The 20,170-nt window shown below is 37.3% G+C and overlaps 1 non-coding gene across 1 annotated transcript; it reads left to right on the top strand.

Annotated features, from left to right (window-relative positions):
* Positions 1-12,669: 12,669 nt before the first annotated feature.
* On the top strand, positions 12,670-12,833 carry LOC116537316. Its single transcript, XR_004263069.1, has one exon. It is a non-coding gene; the product is annotated as a U1 spliceosomal RNA (small nuclear RNA).
* The last annotated feature ends 7,337 nt before the right edge of the window (positions 12,834-20,170 follow it).

The following is a 20,170-nucleotide window of genomic DNA, read 5'->3' as shown; positions in this document are numbered from 1 at the left end:
ACCAAGTGTTCGAGTTTAGCGATTGAAAGCCTTCTTGTAATTACTGAAGGGTACTTGTTTGTTATTGCTGTGACCATACTTCAAGTTGTTTTTTAAATTCACACTCAAGAATGGAAATTTGAGAAGACAGATGGTTGTGATAAGCCCCTTGCAGGTGTGCTTTTCTAAATTATTGCAAGGTGGAATCTCCTTCCTAGTTCCAGGTTAAATTTATGGGCAGCTGCAATTCTGCATGTTGTTTTAAAATCATGACATAGGTTATATTTAACTGCATTGCATTTTGATGAGACAAGGATATCGCATACCAGCTACTGGAAGAGACTTTAATACTATAAAGAATTGATTCTGCTTTATGTTAGGAACACCTTGCCCAAACAGAAGTATATAAGGGTGCGTAGCACAAATCAAGACTGTATCAGTAACATTATTCTGCAAAGAAAGGGTATAGTTGCCACCACTAGTAGTGTACTCACCATGTGAAAGACGCCTTTCAAAAAAGGAAAGTCTTAATCTCCAAATTTGGGTATGAGCAGGGCTTATTTCAGTTGCAATATTGGTACTGAAAGCTCATACTCTGACTATGAGGGACTCCCAGATCCAATAGTCTGTTTTGCAGTCACAAGATAAACACGGGGGCCCCAATCAAGTAAGGTACCATTATGAAACAGGGGCCCTTGGCACAGCATAGGCTTTCTGCACGCATATCAACGGACAGCCTCAAACTTATAGCTTCAGTCCCTACTCAGATGTCATATAGGAAGATCAGGCACTTTTGTAGCTTCATTAGAGACCTCAGTAAGATTAGTGGTAACAGCAGAAATAAAGGTCAAATTTGCAAGCTTAGCATCCCTTTTGAGCTGATAGTACACACATTCCTGAGGAATAAGAGTAACACACTTGTCATGTGCTATTGCGGAAAAACAAAGAGGGAGATTACTAGACAATAAAATTAATTAGTCATTAAGTTTAATCCATCTCAAATTTTCAGTTAAAGGGTAAGACTGGCATCTATTGACCTCCTGTACAAAAAGTATCATTAGATGACAAAGGCAGGTCAGCATCCCACCGTGTAATAACATTAAAAATGGGGACATAGAACATGACTCCAAGAAACATGTTCTTGAGCTGATCCCACTTGGCAAAGGACAAGAATTACCAACCATCCTAACATCCATGTCTGTCTCACTTTCTCAGAAGTTTCCCCAGTTACCGCCAGATACATAAGAAACCAGTTCTCTGTAGTCGCAGGGGCTTCCACAGCAGCAAGCTGGATATTTGCTTGTTGATCCAGTCTCTTTAGCTGTCCTCACATAATGTAAGATGTCTTCCAAGTCATCATTATCACTGCTGGTTGATTCTCCAACGACAGATCCAGTTCTTGAGGAGGGAGCCCCATATCCCTCCTTTTTTGTTAATTAAGATATACTTTAGGAGTTTGATGAGCTTATTTAATAATGGCCTAACTAGTTGAGATATAAGGGATGCTAGTTTTATGTTGCATGTGTTAAAGTTGCAATGCATATGTAAATTGAGCACTAAGATAGTAAGGTCCATTATCAGTTTTTATAGTTTGTAGAAGGGCTAAATTTATAATAAACAAATGAAAAATTGTATCTTTAATTTTTTCTTGGTCTTGTCCAAAGGGTAGCATGTATTAAGCCTGTATAGATGTTCATGGTAATGTGAAGAAACTTGAGAAGGTTCCAAGTGTGGATAATGAGTAACATCAGTTTGCCAGATAGCATTAGGCGCCAAACCTCATGGGTTGGCACCAAGTGCTAAGGAAAAAGAAGATAGAATGCTGTTGGCAATTAAGTCAAATTTTAATAATCATGTGAGCTTGAGCAAGTGTTAAGTGAACTGTTGTTTAAGACTGCAGACATTCTGATGAAAAAAGCATGATCAGCTTGAGCTCGCAAAAAATGCAAACCACATTTGTGGTTGCACTAGAGCATCAGCTCAAGCATTCTCTTCTGATAAGGGACCAGGTAACCTAGAATGAGAGAAAATATGAGTGATGTAAAGATGGTAACAATGGGTACAGAGGAGCTTTTGCACTGTAAGAAATAAAGCTACTAGAGATTCATTAGTAATGCCCTTCACATGTGCAAGATCTAAATGAGTAATAGTATACACCACATAAGCAGAATCACTAACTATATTTATATTTTGGTAAGGAAAATTTGTAAGGCCAGTATTAGGGCCCCTAACTCTGCCTGTCGTGTAGTTTTAAAATGTTCCTGGATTTTGTGTTGCCAGTTTTGCATCACATCTTGCCACACTATAGCTGTCTTGTTTTTTTTGTTTTGTTTTTTTTGTTGTTGTTGTTGTTTTTTCTGAACTATCTATACATGGCATGAAGCAAGGGCTTAGAGACAACAATAGATACAAATTTAACAGGCACGGTTTGTAAAAAGTTCAGGAGCTTAGAGACTGGTAAATGGAAACTGATATTACCAATAAAGTCAGCCATAGCTACTTTCCAATCAAGATCACAAGGTAAGAAAGTATGAAATTGTTCCTTACTTAACAGTAGGAAAAGAGTAGCAGGGTCATATCTGGCTAATTGGATGCAACGTTGGTGCCTCTTTATGAGAAGAGAAGCTGTTAAATCTGTGGCTTTTTTTTGGTATATATTTAGAGGGGTTTCGAGACTGGTAAATAGCACATAAAATGTAGAAGTGGCCAACGATAAAACCTACCTGTTGAACTAAGGCATGGAAGGGATAGATATTTTAAGTGACTTTTACCATATTTTGGCCCTTGAAAGTCAGTAGAATGTGACTGAAAGTTGCCAGGATGATAACCTGCATGGAGTTAGCTTAAGTGTGTAAAAAAAGAAAAAAGAAAAAAAAAATCTTTGAAAAATGTCCTTTGGTGTTGGCCATTCTCCTGCCTTAGCCTTTAGCTGGAATGTTTTAGAAGTGAGCTTGGGAAAGCAAGGCTGGGGCTGGTTTCTTCCCATCTGCACCAGCCCAGTTAGGCAGCTGCCTTTCTTTCTAACAGTCTGCCATCTGTTGCTAATCTTGCCCTTAGAGGAAGGAAGGAAGACTACAAGTGGCAGTAAGAGGCTAGAGAATGACCAGGTGGTACAGTGTTTGTGTGTAAGCGTGGATGCAGGAAGCAAGAGGGTAACAGCCTGGGAGAAGACTACTCCTCTCATCCTCCAGGCCACCTATGCCTTGAGCCAACTCTGTCAGGTAAGGTGCTGAAAATATACTGGGCTTTTTATTATTTTTACTACCCCCAAGCAGAGAGGCTCAGGGGAGGAGCAGACATGCAGCACAGGGTCTGCTTTGAGGTTTCCCAGCCACCATGTTTTTTAAACATTTTATAAAAAAGTGAAAAAAATATTCCTTACTGCTGTGTCTATCTTCTGAAGATGACAGCAGCTGACAAAGCTCGCCCTCCCCAGCCTAGCTCGCATTTAGCATATAGCTACAGGAGAGCACCCCTTATTAGTGGGATTCTTTCCCAGAGCTCTGTACTCTAGGCTGCTCCTCACCCCTCTGCCCACCTTAGGCTAATAAGTTTGGGATGCACATGGGCTATTTCCTAGGCTTTTTTCTAAGGAGCCAGGGAAAACAAGGAATTGCTTGTCAACTGAGACATGGGAGGAGTGGCAGGAAAGGGCAGAAGTAGGAAAAGTAGCAGCACAGCAAGTCGCAGGCCACTTTCTGGGCACAGTTACTAAGGCACGTGACCATGGTGAGGTGAAGCTGCCTGCAGCCACCTGGGGACATAGTCTGCACCTCTTGGCCTCCCTCCTGTCACCACAAACCCAGAAAGGGGCAATTTTCCCAGACTGCCAGTGACTAAATGGGCACTCCATGGCATCTTAGCAACTCTCCTGCCCCAGGCCTTTTAAAGGTGGAGGAAAAGAGGGCAACAGCTTTTCTACAAGGGAAGGAAAAGGCTCCAGTACATCCTTATTCTCACTGGAATAAGTCTCTTCCTTATTCTTCATAGAAGGGAATGAAGAGGGCAGAGAAATCTCTCGCTGTGGGCAGCAAGAAAGCCAGAGCTTTCTGGGATAAAACCCCGAAGGCAGCATACAACTTTCCTTTATACTCTATGGAAACAGAAAAAAGACAAGGCCAGGAAGGCCAATGCTGGAAGTAAGAAGTGAAAACTTGCATATTAGAAAAACAATCACAATCAGCCACTTTCCTTCCCTCTTGGAGGCACCCCTCCAACAGGGAAGTTTGTTAAGGAGACATGAACACCCGATCTATAGATGCTTGCTAACTGGAGGTCTTATCCAAGGAGCAACCCTTGGGCTGCCTCCAATCTCCTCAAAAGGGATGGGAGGTGCTGTTGACTAAATGGGGCCAAGAAATGCAGGTCCCTTTAAGGGTCGAGAAAAAGAGGGCAGTAGCTTTTCTTTGTTGGTTTTGTTTTGTTTATAATTATACTTTAAGTTCTGGGGTACATGTGCAGAATGTGCAGGTTTGTTACATAGATATACACATGCCATGGTGGTTTGCTGCATCCATTCTCCCTCACAATCTACATTAGGTATTTCTCCTAATGTATCCCTCCCCAATCCCTCCACCCTCTGCTATCCCTCCCCTAGCCTGCGCCCCTGCCCCTGTCCCTGCCCCAGGCCCCGGTGTGTGATGTTCCCTCTGTCCATGTATTCTCAGTGTTCAACACCAACTTATGGGTGAGAACATGCGGTATTTAATTTTCTGTTCTTGTATCAGTTTACAGAGAATGATGGTTTTCAGCTTCATCCATGTCCCTTCAAAGGACATGAACTCATCCTTTTTATGGTTGCATAGTATTCCATGGTGTTTGTGTGCCACATTTTCTTTATCCAGTCTATCATTGATGGGCATTTGGGTTAGTTCCAAGTCTTTGCTAATGTAAACAGTGATGCAATAAACATACGTGTGCATGTGTCTTTAGAATGGAATAATTTATAATCCTTTGTGTATATACCCAGTAATGGGATTCCTGAGTCAAATGGTATTTCTATTTCTAGATCCTTGAGGAATTGCCACATTGTCTTCCACAATGGTTGAACTAATTTACACTCCCACCAACAGTGTAAAAGTATTCCTATTTCTCCACATCCTCTCCAGCATCTGTTGTCTCCAGATTTTTTAATGATCGCCATTCTAACAGGTGTGAGATGGTATCTCAATGTAGTTTTGATTTGCATTTCTCTAATGACCAGTGTTGATGAGCATTTTTTCATGTTTTTTGGCCTTATAAATGTCTTCTTTTGAAAAATGTCTGTTCATATCCTTCACCCACTTTTTGATGGCGTTGTTTTTTCCTTGTAAATTTGTTTAAGTTTTTTGTAGATTTTGGATATTAGCCCTTTGTCAGATGGGTAGATTGCAAACATTTTTTTCCATTCCATTAGTTGCTGGTTCACTCTAATGACAGGTTTTGTTTTGTTTTGTTTTGTTTTCTGTGCAGAAGCTAAGTATAATTAGATCCCATTTGTCAATTGTGACTTTTGTTACCATTACTTTTTGTGTTTTAGTCATGAAATCCTTGTCTATGCCTATGTTCCAAATGGTATTGCCTAGGTTTTCCTCTAAGGTTTTTATGGTGTTAGGTCTAATAGCTTTTCTATAGTGGGCAGAAAAGGCTCCAGTCCATCTTTATCCTCACTAGAAAAAGCCTCTTATTCCCCATAGAAGCGAATGAAGGGGAGAGAGAAATTGCTCCCTTTGTTCTGGTTTCTGTTTTTCCTTCTCCTTTAAATCTCCTGAATTCCCTTCAGGTGGAGAAGATGGGTGGCCTGACTCACTACAATCTAGCAGATAAAGAGGATACAATACAGAGTGTATCAGTGCCCAGGTGGTCAAAATAGTAACATTAGTAAAATGACCTTTCTTATATCCCCTTTTCAGGCAGTGACCTACCAGCTCCTGTAACTCTAAATCTAAGGTTCCTTGATCAGGAATCCAAGGGCATTCCTGCCAAATTAAGAGCATAAGCTTGTGTAGAGCTCCAGGCTCTATAGTGCAGTGGATAGCCTTAAGTAGCTGTTGCAATGTTTTTAAAAAATACTTTCTGCTCTTTGGTCATTTCTTGACCCATGATAACCTAACCCCTGATATCTTATGCATGGTTCCCATCCTCCTGATGGGAGTCAGAAATGTCCCTTACCAGGATTCCCCAAAAATTGATAAGCTCTTCACCTTCACACATAAATTCAGGGCAATCATGTCAGGGGCCCCAGTTACAGAGCTTATTGCTTGCAGTGAACACCAAGAATGACATACTCAGACAGTTCCAGCTTGGCGGAGCTATGGGTAGCTCTTCTCAGAGAATCCACCTAGCATCCAACCACCAAGTATTTATTGAAAGGGCTTGTATTATCTGCAAACATCCACTAGATGGTCATTTGAGGTGGGTTGCTGAGGCACCTGTAACCTTGTACACACTCAAACTGCATTCTCAGGAGGCTGTTTTCAGTGTTCCTTATCACACCACACACTCCACTCCCTGTCCTGTTTTCGGGGTCCAGGAGTTTCATTCTCATGCACAAATAACATACACAGTGCCTCAGTATTTTTCCATGCCCCAACCTCAAATGCCATGTACATAAGCTTTAATATGTTGCTGTGTGCCCCCTACACATGTGTGTGCAGGTTTTTGTGGGACTGTATGTTTTCAATTCAATTAGGCAAAAACCTAAGAGTACAGTTCCTAGATTGTATGGCAGGACTATGCTTACTCTTAAAGAAACTGCCAAACATTTTTAGTAAAACCACATCCTAGGCAAATTTGCAATGATGAAAAAACAACTTGCCCCTACTTTTCCCCTTTATGTTCTCAGTCCATTGTTTTATTGTTGCTTTCACTATCGGCATCACTCTTTCATTTATAAGAACCCTTGTGATTACATTGGACCCACTTGAGTAATACAGAATAATCTCTTCCTGTCGACATCTCTGCCTTAATCATATCCATAGAGTTCCTTTTGCTGGGTTCTGGGATTTGTATGTGGTCATCTTTCGGGGGAATGTCATTTTATGGGATTAGTATGTGGACATCTTTTGGGCGAATGTTATTCTATCTACCACAGAAAACTACTCAAACAATTTTAGGAAGAAAGGAAGAACTTAATAAGAGAATATATGGATTTTTATAGGAATCAAGGCCAGGATTATTATTGAATCTTATATGGCCCTGAAACCCATGTCTGAAAAGCTATCAGGAACTAAGACAACACCTCTCTTTGGGAGGCATTTGATTTCCAGTTCTATTTAAAAATGTGCTTCACCATCTTTTTCTTTGTAGACTGATATTTTTGGCTTCTTCATATGCTTCAGAGGTCACCCTGTACAGTTCATGTACCTTCCAGTTCAAAGTTTGACAGAGTCTGTTGTTGTTCCAATTTTACACTTTCTGATGAAAAAATCTTACTGGCTTGGTTTGGATTCATTGTCTACTTTCAACATAGCTGAAGATGTGTGTATGGGTAGGCTGGAATGTAAGTTGTACTGCTAGCATAATACCAAAATAGTTTTATGTTACTAAAATTATATTTATTCTGTCTTTCTGTATATACATTTATAATATAATTTTTAATTTTGTAAGCAAAATGTTGAAAATGTATTATAATGCAATGGTTAAGACCATGGATTTTAAAGCGTAATACTAAAGTTTGAATCCTAGTTCCACCACTGAGTTGCTGTGAGATCTCGGGGAAACTAAAATTTTTGTGCCTTAGTTACATCATTTATTAAATAACTATAATAATAGTACCTTCTTAGAGAATTATTATGGGGTCTAAATAAGAGCATGCCTGGTGTATAGTAAAGGCTGTGTGAGTATTAACTCTTTTAGAGCCATTTAGAAAATCCAGAAAATATAAGAATATATATTTTTCTATGTTAGTAATGTCTTTAAATAGTATATATCAATTATCCGTTGCCACAATAATGCTGTGTATCAACTGCTGAACTTTAATGATATTTAGTATTAAACAGTTACTTAGCTTATGAGTCTCTGGGGCTTGGTTAATTTGTGCTTGGCTTAAATGATCTTGACTGAGTTTGCTTATTTGACTGTGGTCAGCTGCTTGTTGGCTAGGTAACTCTGCTAATCTTGGCTGCAGTCACTCACATCTGGAGATCACCTGGTATTACCTCATCTAAGATGGCTTTTGCTGGATGGCTGAGACAACTTGGCTGTTCTGTATATCTTTCTTCTTCTAGAGGCTAGTGAGCTAGACAAGGCATGTTTGTTTGGCAGTGGCAAAAATAAAAAAGCAACAAGCAAAAATATTCAAGGTCTCTAGAACCTTAGACTTACTGTATTGGCCAAAATAAATCACCACTTTCCCACCCCAAATTTTGCAGGGGTGAGAAGATGGAATAGACTTCACCTCTTTGGTAAGAGGAACTGCAATGTTACATAGCAAAAGGCATGAGTAGTACATGGTTTAAATAACTGGACTTTTGTTAGCAATTTATTACATGTCATTTAATTTTTTTTTGTTGTAGGTATTAAGATTTTTTTCATAAAATTTTTATGGATAATGATGTGATTGATATTAGAGAATAACTGATTTTTCATGTTTATTTAATGTATAGTCACTTCATTGAACTTGTTAATTTGATACGCTTTCAGCTTTTAAATATTTATATAGTAAATATAAATTCAGTACATAAATTATTTGTACTATATATATGCATATATGTGTGTGCATGACTGAAATGTGCATTTTTTTTATCAGTAATACCTTTGTGTAACTAATAATTTATATTTAAAATTTGTGGCCAGAATTTTAAGAAAAAAGTTTTATCAATGATTTTTAAAGTAATACATCTAATTTTACCTTTTTAAGTAAGATAGTGTTTAAGATAAATATTCCTAAATATTTCTTGTAGTGTTAAGTAAATATTCTTCTGTGTGTGTGGGTTTTTATTTATTTATTTTTTTAATTTACAGTTGACTCTTCAGTAATGCAGGGGTAAGGAACACTGATCAGCCAAATAGTTAAAATTTTCCATATGATATGGTTTGGCTCTGTGTCCCCACCTAAATCTCATGTTTAATTGTAATTCCTAGTGTTGGGGAAGGGATGTGCTAGGAGGTGATTCGATCATGGGGGTGGATTTCTTCCTTGCTATTCTTGTGACAGTGAGTGAGTTCTCTTGAGATCCGATTGTTTAAAAGTGTATGGCACTTCCTCCTCTCTCTCTCTCCTGACACCATGAGAAGATGTGTTTGCTTTCACTTCACCTTCTGCCATGATTGTGTTTCCTGAGGCCTTTCAGCCATGCTTCCTGTATAGATTGTGGAACTGTTAGTCAATTAAACCTCTTTTCTTCATAAATTATCCAGTCTCAGGTAGTTCTTTATAGCAGTATGAGAATGGACTAATACTGTATATAAATTTTGACTCCTCCAAAGCTTAACTAGTAGTAGTCTACTATTGACTAGAAGCCTTACTAATAATATAAACAGTAAAGTAACACATATTTAATAAATTGTATGTGTTACATACATTTTTACAATAAAGTAAGCTAGAGAATATAAATGTTACTTAGAAAATCAAAATGAAGAGAAAATAGATTTACTGTTTATTAAGTGTAAGTGGATTATTATAAAGGTCTTCATCCTTGTCATCTTCATGATGAATAAAGCTAAGGAAAAGGAGAAGAGGAAGGGTTGGTCTTGCCATCTCAGGAGTGGCAGGTGGAAGAAAATCCATGTATAAGTAAACCCATGCAGTTTAAACCTGTGTTGTTCAAGGGTTAACTGTATTAGGAAAGTGGGCCTAAACATTATATTATGTCAGAGTTCTTGGCTTATATTAAGAATTTTAATAAGTAAAAGGATCACAAAACAGTAATTAGCATATGAAGTTGACATACTTCTTTCAACCAAATTTTTTTTATGTTTCTTTCCCAAATATAAGCTAAGTGAAGATAAGAACAATCTCTAAGACTTCTTCAGTGGGCTTCTATGTGCACACTCTTATGATTAATCTCTTCCAGGCCTCACCTTATTCCTATATGCCTACCTATGCTAGAACTCATAGAGAGTTATTTTTAGGGAATCCTAATTACTCTGTAATAGGGCCAAAACTTATAGAACATATGCAAAAAGGAAATAATGTTTGTTTTTTTTTTATTTGACTATTGCTATCTTTTTCCTCCAACGGTCTCTTGTTGTTAACAGTATACAACAAAATAGAAGGTTTGTCCCCTCAGCAGTCAATAGGCAGATCCTTTCAAAGTCCATCAGAGTTAAGGATTGATCTTTAAAGTCAATCAGAGTTAAGGATTCAAGAAAATAATAATTATGAAAGGAATACGCTATGAAACTCTGAGCTGTCATTGCAGCTGGATTTCTACCCAATGAAGGATTGGTTTAGGTCTGAACCCTATGAACAGACACTTTTTTTTTTTTTTTGCCTGAGAGAATCTTGTTCCTGCAAGCAGAAAACACAGGTTACAAATTACTGAGGCTATTTTTTTTTGTTGTTGAGGATTTATGTAGTATAAGACATCTTATCTATCTTTCAGCATTTGAGCATTTTCTTCCTCTGGCAACTTCCTAATCTTACTAGGAAGATTATTAGCATTAGTCCGTATTCATGCTGCTAATAAAGACATAATATAGACTATGTGGTTTATAAAGAAAAAGACATTTAATGGATTCAGAGTTCCACATGGCTGGGGAGGCCTCATAATCATGGCAGAAGGCAAAAGTCCTATCTTACATGGTGGCAGAAAAGGGAAGAATGAGACCCGGCATGGTGGCTCTTGCCTGTAATCCCAGCACTTTGGGAAGCTGAGGCGGGTGGATCACCTGAGGTCAGGAGTTCAAGAACAGGCTGGACAACATGGTGAAACCCTGTCTTTACTGAAAGTACAAAAATAAATAAGCCAGGCATGGTGGTGGGTGTTTGTAATCCCAGATAGGAGGCTGAGACAGGAGAATTACTTGAAACCAGGAGGTGAAGGTTGCAGTGAACCAAGATCATGCACACCAGTGCACTTCAGCATGGGAGACAGATAAGACTTCACTGCAAAAAAAAAAAAAAAAAAAAAAGAAAAATAGAAAAAAAGAAGAGAGGAAAACAAGAGCCAAGCAAAAGGGGGAACCCCTTATAAAACAATCAGATCTCATGAGACTTATTCACTACCATGAGAACAGTATGGAAGAAACTGCCCCATGATTCAGCTAAGAGCCAAGTGTTATCCATTCATCTTGAGTCAATTATCATTTTCCAGATAAATGTTGAATTAGTATTTTCAGCTCAAACATCACTCTTAGACTCCATCGTATATTTTATACTGCTTGCTGAATATCTTGCTTTGGGTGTCCTACCAGAATATCAAAATTCAACATGTCTCATTCTGAATTCATCATGTACTCCCACATAAATGCTCAACAGGTTTTTTCTTATGATTTCCCTATCTCTAATTAACCCTACCACAACTTAATCCTTAGTCTTTATATTAGTCCGTGTTCTCTAGAGGGACAGAACTAATGGGATGATGTATATATGAAGGGGAATTTATTAAGGAGTGTCGACTCACATGTTCACAATGTGAAGTCCCACAATAGGCTGTTTGTAAACTAAGAAGCAAGGAAACCAGTCTGAGTCCCGAAACCTCAAAAGTACGGAAGCCAACAGTGCAGGCTTCAGTCTGTGGCCGATGGCCCGAGAGCCCCTGGCAAACCACTGACATAAGTCCAAGAGTCCAAAAGCTGAAGAACTTGAAGTACAGTGTTCAAGAATAGGAAGCATCCATTACGGGAGAAAGATAAAGGCCAGAAGCAAGTGAAGTCCTTCCACGTTCTTCTGACTGCTTTATTATAGCCATGCTGGCTGCTGATTAGATGGTGCCCATCCAGATTGAGGGTGGGTCTGCCTCTGCCAGTCCACTCACTCAAATGTTAATCTCCTTTGGCAACACCCTCACAGACATACCCAGGAACAATAATTTGCATCCTTCAGTCCAATCAAGTTGACAATACTAACCATCACAGTCTTCCTTGATACTTCTTTATCTCATCCTCTTACATATGAGTTATAAAATTCTACATTCCTATCTTTGTCATATTTTTTACATCGTAAGATAAAAATCCCTTTATATCCATTTATATCTCAACTTTCATTGTCTCTTGCCTTGACTGGTGCATCAATTTCTTAAATCCATCTTTAACTTTTCTTGAATATCTATTCTTATTAGGTTAGTCATCCTAAAGTGTAGATATAATTTGGTCATTCTTTGCTCAAAAATTCGTAGGACCACTTAATAGTTTCCTAATGTTACTGCAGTAGTTCTCAAATTTTAGTGTGATATGCAGCATCTGGGAAGCTAGCTATAAATGCACATTCTGGAGGCCTGCTGGCAGAGATTCTGATTTCTTTATTCATTAATGGGGCTCAGGAAACTATTTTGAACAAATATCCCAGGTGAGTTGAAATATATTTATTCTTTGGGCTAATATCCAAATATTTTAACCTTACAATAATCTTCAATAACTTATTTCTAGAATACCTTTTAAAGCCTTTAAGAACCACCCCCTTACCCATATACATGCTTTAATGATATGAAACCATTTTTCATACCAAAATTTCCAGACTTCACTGATTTTCTTAATCTTTTATTTACAACCAAAATATACTACCTGTTAATTACTGCCTATCCCTCTCATCTTTAGAAGTGTGGTTTGACACTTATCTGGCAGGGGAGATACAATGATCACAAAGGTGGGTTTCCCAGCGTGAGGCTTATTCATTGCACTCCAGGTGTGCTCACCCCTGTGATTTTCCCAAATGTGGGAAATTCAACTGCATAATTTATGGTAGTGGAAGACTGTGTTTGTATTTTCCCCTAAAGAAAAAGAAGTGTGGTTTGAATGCCACCCTTTAATGAATATTTCCCATCCCCTGACCCGATATGAGCTCTCCTTCCTCTGAAACCCCGTAGTATTGTAATAGGGTGACCCTGCATGATATTAGACCTAGGGATTTTTCTGAATTTTAGTGAACCAAGGCAGAAAAAAAATAACGAAAGCAGAGACTAGTGTTCTAGATTCTAATAGGTGGGGTCCTAGATTTATCTGCAAGGCAAAGTTCCTTTTGTTCTGGGAAGCAAGTTGGACTCAGTGAAGCACCAGCTATGTGTGCAGTTTGTGCTTACATGCCTATCTAGAGAGTATTCATATAGGGTAGTCAGCAGACAATGACATGTTTCTTTTTGATTTAAAAAAAAATCTGAATATGATTAGATTCAGTATGGTACAGAAAAATGAATGATGAGCATATGAATTTGCTAAAGTTGCCTCCCCAAAAAAGCACCAAAGACCAGGTGGCTTAAACAACAGAAATTTATTTTCTCATAGTTTTGAAGGCTAGGAGTCTGGTATCAAAGTGTTGGAAGGGCTGATTTCTTTTCAGAGTCCTCTCTTCTTTCCAAGTAGATGCTGCCTTCTCCCTCTGTATTCACATGGTCTTTCCTTTGTGTATATTTGTGTCCAAATTTGTTCTTCTTATAAGCATACCAGTCATAATGGGTTAGCACCCATCCTAACATATTCATCTGAACTTACATACTTTCTTTATTATTTATTTTTTGAGATGGAGTTTCACTCTAGTGCCCAGGCTGGAATGCAAGGGGGATGTCTGCTTTTCAATTCCTTTCTTCATTTTTGTATGTTAAGTGCCTTGAACAGTACCTGCCACTCAATAGGACGTCTGATTTGAAAGTGACCCTGGCTTGGGGAAAGTCCATCAGGTGTTACACAAGACTCAAGGAAAGTATGAGAAAAGGTAAAACCTCAAATAAAAATTCAAGTAAGAGAAACTAAAGGCTTGGTAACTCCTCAAGATAACTAAGCCTTTAGTTTCTCTTACTTGAGAAATGATTCACCATATAGCTCTATTAATATCTCATAAACACCCAAAAATGTGACAAACCCAACTAATTAACTTCTCACCTAAATATCCCCATTCCCTTCCTGTGTATCTTAACATGACACACCATCCATAAGAAACATAGACATTATTCTTGATTTTCTTCTCTCTCTCTCTCTCTGCTTTTAAACATTTATCAGTTCTGATGTTTTTGTGTTTTTATATTAAAAATCTACCTACTCCTTTTCACCCTTTCCCACTGTGTTTTCAGGCCCTCATTCTCTGTCATTTGGATCATTCAACAATCTTCTAACTGCTCTTCTGACCTCCTATCTTGCTCTTCTAATCTATTTCGCACACTGTAGCCAAAGTGATCTTTCATGTCTCTCCTACTGCTCTCAAGAGTATGTCTCATGTCCTTAATGTAACAATGAACAGTCTCATGATGTATGTGATGGTTAATTTTATGTGTTAACTTGATTGGGTTAAGGGATGCCCAAATAGCTGGTAAAACATTTCTGGGAGTGTTCGTGAGCATGTCTTCAGAAGAGATTAGCATTTGAATCAGTGGACTACCCTCATCAATTTGAGTGAACATCATACCTTTCTATTTACTCTGGCAGTTCTATTTCTAGGGGTTACAGTTTTTTTTTTTTTTTTTTTTAAACAGCTTAAGAATGTCCTTGCTGAAGCAGTAAAAAAAAATTTGCTTTTATTAAATTTTGATCCTTGAGTGCACAAATTATTCAGTATTCTGTGTGATAAAATGGGAAATATATATATAGCACTTCTGCTACATACCAAAAGTTCAATAGTTGAACAACTATATGGCAATAAACTGGATAACTTAGATGAAATGAAAGAATTTCTAGAAAGACACGAACTACCTGAACTGATTCAAGAAGGACTAAAAAAATCTGAATAGACCTGTAATAAGTAAGGAGATTAAATTTGTAACACCAACATTCCCATGAAGAAAAGCCCAGGACCAGGGGGCTTCAGTGGTAAATGCTATCAAATATGTACATAATTAATACCAATTGTTCACAAACTCCTCCACTAAATAAAAGATGAGAGAACGCTTCTGAATGCATTTTATGAGGCCAATATTATCCTGATACCAAATCTAGACAAAGGCATTAAAAGAAAGAAAACTACAGATCAATGTCTTTTATTAATATAGACATAGAGTTACTCAATAAAACACTAGCAAATCAAATCCATCAGTATATTAAAAGGATTATATTCCATGAACAAGTATGATTTATTCCAAGAATACAAGTTGTTTTAACATCTGAAAATCAATTAATGTAACAAACCTCAATAGAATAAAGAACAAAAACCACATGATCACCCCAATATAAGCAGAAAAAACATTTGACTACATTCTGTACTTCCTCACAGTAAACACAGTGAATAAACAAGGAATAGAAATTTATGCAACCTACTAAAGGGCATCTATAAAACACCCGCAACTAACATATTAATAGTGTAAGACTGAATGCTTGCACTCTAATATGTGAAACATAACACAGATGTTTGTTTTGGCCACTTCTATTTAACATTATACTGTTAGCTTTAGCAAGAGCAATTAGAGAAGTAAATAAAAGGCATCCATATAGGAAAGGAAGAAGTAAAACTATCTTTATTTGCATATGATGTAATTTTGTATATAGAAAATCCTAAGGATCCACTAAGAAACTATTAGAACTAATAAATGAATTCAGCCCATTGCTGGACACATGAGCAATATACAAACATAATTATATGTCTATGCACTTGCAGTAAATGATATAAAAATTAGGAATGCAATCACATTTACAATGGCATAAAACTTGTAGAAGGAAACATAGGTGTAACTCTTGTGGACCTTACCTTAGACAATGGTTTTTTAGATATGACACCAATAACACAAGGGATGAAAGTAAAAAGAAGAAATCATTAAAATAAAAAAATGTTGTGTTTCAAAGAATGACATCAATAAAAAGACAATCCACAGAATGGAGAAAACATTTGCAAATTTTAAATTTGATAAGGTTTGAATCTAGAACATATAAAGAACTCCTACAATTGAATAATAAAGAGATAAATAACTCAATTTATAAATGGGCAAATCATTAGAATATACATTTTTCCACTGATGATATACAAATGGCTAATAATCATATGAAAAGATATTCAAAATTTTAACCATCAGGGAAATGCAAATAGAACCATAGTGAGATACACTTCACACCCACTAGGACGGTTAATATGAAAAAAGGCAGAAAAGGCAAGGGTTTGAGAGGATGTAGAGAAACTGGAACTCTCATACACTATTGATGTGAATGACAAATAGTGTAGCTGCTTGGAAAACAGTCTGGCAGACCCTCAAATGATTGAACATAGAGTTATCACATAATTTAGCAATGGCACTCCTACTTATATGTCCAAGAAAAATTAAAATATATGTCCATGCAAAAACTTGTACACTAATGTTCATGGCAGCATTATTTAGCCCAAAATGGAAACAGCATCAGCTGTTTATTTCATGGCCTTATGGCCAAATAATATTTCATACATAGATAATCTTGATCTTAAGTTGGCCATAAAAATGGATGAAGTACTGTATTGATGTGTTACAATTTGGATGAACCTTGAAAACATTATGTTAAGTGAAGTCTGTCACAAAAACCATATGATTTTATTTATATGAAAGTCAAGAATAGATAAACCTATGGAGGCAGAAAGTAGATTAGTGGTTGTCACTGGGGAGGATAGAGAAATTGGAAGATGTTGGATGAAGGGTGTTGGATTTCTTTGGCTGGTAATTAAAAGCATTCTAAAATTGATTGTGGTTATGATGTACAATATACAACTCTGAATATACTGAAAATCATTGAAATGTACAATTCAATTGGGTGAATTGTGTGAATTATACCCTGATAAAGCTATTAAAAAATGCCATGGCTGTTTAAAAGGAAAAGCACTTTTGTTTGACTTGTGAGCTGGACCAGACACTTCTTTTATGAAACAATTTTTATTTGAGTGACTTATTGAAAGATAGGCAATTTTGAAATGAAGGAAAAAATGTTAAGGTCAGCCGAAGAGAAAGATTGGGTTACCCACAAAGCTAGACCCATCAGACTAACAGCAGATCTTTCTACAGAAACCCTGCAAGCCAGAAGAGAGTGGGGGCCAACATTCAACATTCTAAAAGAAATTAATTTTTAATCCAAAATATCATGTCCAGCCAAACTATGCTACATAAGTGAAGTAGAAATAAAATCCTTTACAGACAAGCAAATGCTGAGAGATAATGTCACCACCAGGCCTCCTTTCAAGAGCTTCTGAAGGAAGCACTAAATATGGAAAGTAAAAACCTATACCAGTCACTGCAAAAACATACTGAAACATAAAGACCATTGACACTATGAAGAAACTGCATCAACTAATGAGCAAAATAACCAGCTAGCATCATAATGACAGGATCAAATTCACACATAACAATATTAATCTTAAATATAAATGAGCTAAATATTCCAATTAAAAGACATAGATTGGCAAATTGGATAAAAAGACAAGACCCATTGGTGTGCTGTATTCAGGAGATCCATCTCACATGCAAAGACACACGTAGGCTCATAATAAAGGGATGGAGGAAGAATTACCAAGCATATAGAAAGCAAAAAAGGAAAAGGGAAAAGGGGTTGCAAGTCTCTGATAAAACAGACTTTAACAAAGATCAAAAAAGACAAAGAAGAGCATTACATAATGGTAAAGAGAGCAATACAACAAGAAGGGCTAACTATCCTAAATATTTATACACCCAATACAGGAGCATCTAGATTCATAAAGCAAGTTCTTAGATACCTACAAAGAGACTTACACTCCCACACAATAACAGTGGGAGACTCTAAAACTTCGCTGTCAATATTAGACAGATCAATAAGAGAAAATTAACAAGGATATTCAGAACTTGAACTCAGCTCTGGACCAAGCAGACCTAATAGACATCCACAGAACTCTCCACCCCAAATCAACAGACTATACATTCTTCTTAGAACCACAGAGCACTTATTCTAAAATAGACCACACAATTGGAAGTAAAACACTCCTCAGCAAATGCAAAATAACATAAATCATAAGAAACAGTCTTTCAGACCACAGTATAATCAAATTAGAACTCAGGTTTAGGAAACTCACTCAAAACCACACAACTACATGGAAGCTGAACAACCTGCTCCTGAATGACTACTGAGTAAACAATGAAATTATAGTAGAAATAAATAAGTTCTTTGACACCAATGATAACAAAGACACAACATACAAGAATCTCTGGGACACAGTTAAAGCAGTGTTAAGAGGGAAATTTATAGCACTAAATGTCCACTAGAGAAAGTGGGAAAGATCTAAAATTGACACCCTAACATCACAATTAAAAGAACCAGAGAAGCAAGAGCAAATCCAAAAGGTAGCAGAAGACAAATAACTGTGATCAGAGCAGAACTGCAGGAGACAGAGACAAGAAAATCCGTTAAACAATTAATGAATTCAGGAGTTTTTTTTTTTTTTTTTAAGGTTAGTAAAATAGACTGCTAGCCAGATTAATAAGGAAGAAAAGAGAGAAGAATCAAATAGACACAATAAAAAATGATAAAGGTGATATCACCACTCATCCCACAGAAATACAAACTACCATCAGAGAATACTATAAACACTGCTATGCAAATAAACTAGAAAATCTAGAAGAAATGGATAAATTCCTGGACACATACACCCTCCCAAGACTAAATCAGGAAGAAGTTGAATCCCTGAATGGACCAATAAACAAGTTATAAAATTAAGGCAGTAATTGATAACCTACCAACCAAGAAAAGCCCAGGAGCAGATGGATTCACAGATGAATTCTACCAGAGGTACAAAGAGGAGCTGGTACCATTCCTTCTAAAACTAGTCCAAGCAATAGAAAACAGGGGACTCCTCCCTAACTCATTTTATGAGGCCAGCATCCTCCTGATACAAACACCTGGCAGAGACACAGTAAAAAAAGGAAATTTCAGGCCAATATCCCTTATGAACATCGATATAAAAATCCTCAATAAAATACTGGCAACCCGAATCCAGCAGCACGTTAAAACGCATATCCACCATGATCAAGTTGGCTTCATCCCTGGGATGCAGGGCTGGTTCAATATGTGCAAATCTACAAATGTAATCCATCACATAAACAGAACCAAAGGCAAAAACCACGTGATTATGTCAATAAATGCAGAAAAGTTCTTAGATGTAATTCAACAGCCCTTAATGCTAAAAACACTCAATAAACTATGTATTGATGGAACATATCTCAAAATAATAAGAACTATTTATGACAAACCCACAGCCCATATACTGAATGGAAAAAGCTGGAAGTATTCCCTTTGAAAACTGGCACAAGACAAGGATGTCCTCTGTCACCACTCGTATTCAACATAATATTGGAAGTTCTGGCCAGGGCAATCAGGCAAGATAAAGAAAGAGTGTTCAAACAGGAAGAGAGGAAGTCAAATCATCGCTTTTTGCAGATGACATGATTGTATTTTTAGAAAACCCCATCATCTCAGCTAAAAAACTCCTTAAGCTGATAAGCAACTTCAGCAACATCTCAGGATACAAAATCAATTTGCAAAAATCAGAAGCATTTTTATATACCATTAATAGACAAAGAGCCAAACCATGAGTGAACTCCCATTTACAATTGCTACAAAGAGAATAAAATACCTAGGAATACAATGAGCAAGGAATATGAAGGACTTCTTCAAAGAGAACTACAAACCACTGATTCAAGGAAATAAGAGAGGACACAAACAAATGAAAAACATTCCATGCTCATGGATAGGAAGAATAAATATCATGAAAATGACCATACCGCCCAAAGTAATTTATTGATTCATTGCTATTCCCACCAAGTTACCATTGACTTTCTTCACAGAATTACAAAAAACTACTTTAAATTTCATATGGAACCACAAAAGAGCTTGTATAGCCAAGATAATCCTAAGCAAAAAGAACAAAGCTGGAGGCATCATACTACCTGACTTCAAACTATGCAACACGTGGACACAGGGAGGGGAGCATCACGCAATGGGGTCTGTTGAGGGAGACTATGGGAGGGACAGTGGGGGTTGGGGAGGTTAGGGAGTGATAACATGGGGAGAAATGCCAGATGTGGGTGACGGGGGGATGGAGGCAGCAAACCACATTGCCATGTATGTACCTATGCAACAATCCTGTGTGATCTGCACATGTACCCCAGAACCTAAAGTGCAATTAAAAAAAATATATATATATATATAT

This window comes from Sapajus apella, unplaced genomic scaffold (assembly GCF_009761245.1).
Source record: "Sapajus apella isolate SASKATOON/1434 unplaced genomic scaffold, GSC_monkey_1.0 scaffold108, whole genome shotgun sequence".
Taxonomy (NCBI): Eukaryota; Metazoa; Chordata; class Mammalia; order Primates; family Cebidae; genus Sapajus; species Sapajus apella.
Note: the sequence above shows the minus strand (reverse complement) of the source record. Positions and strands in the feature narration are given on the sequence as shown.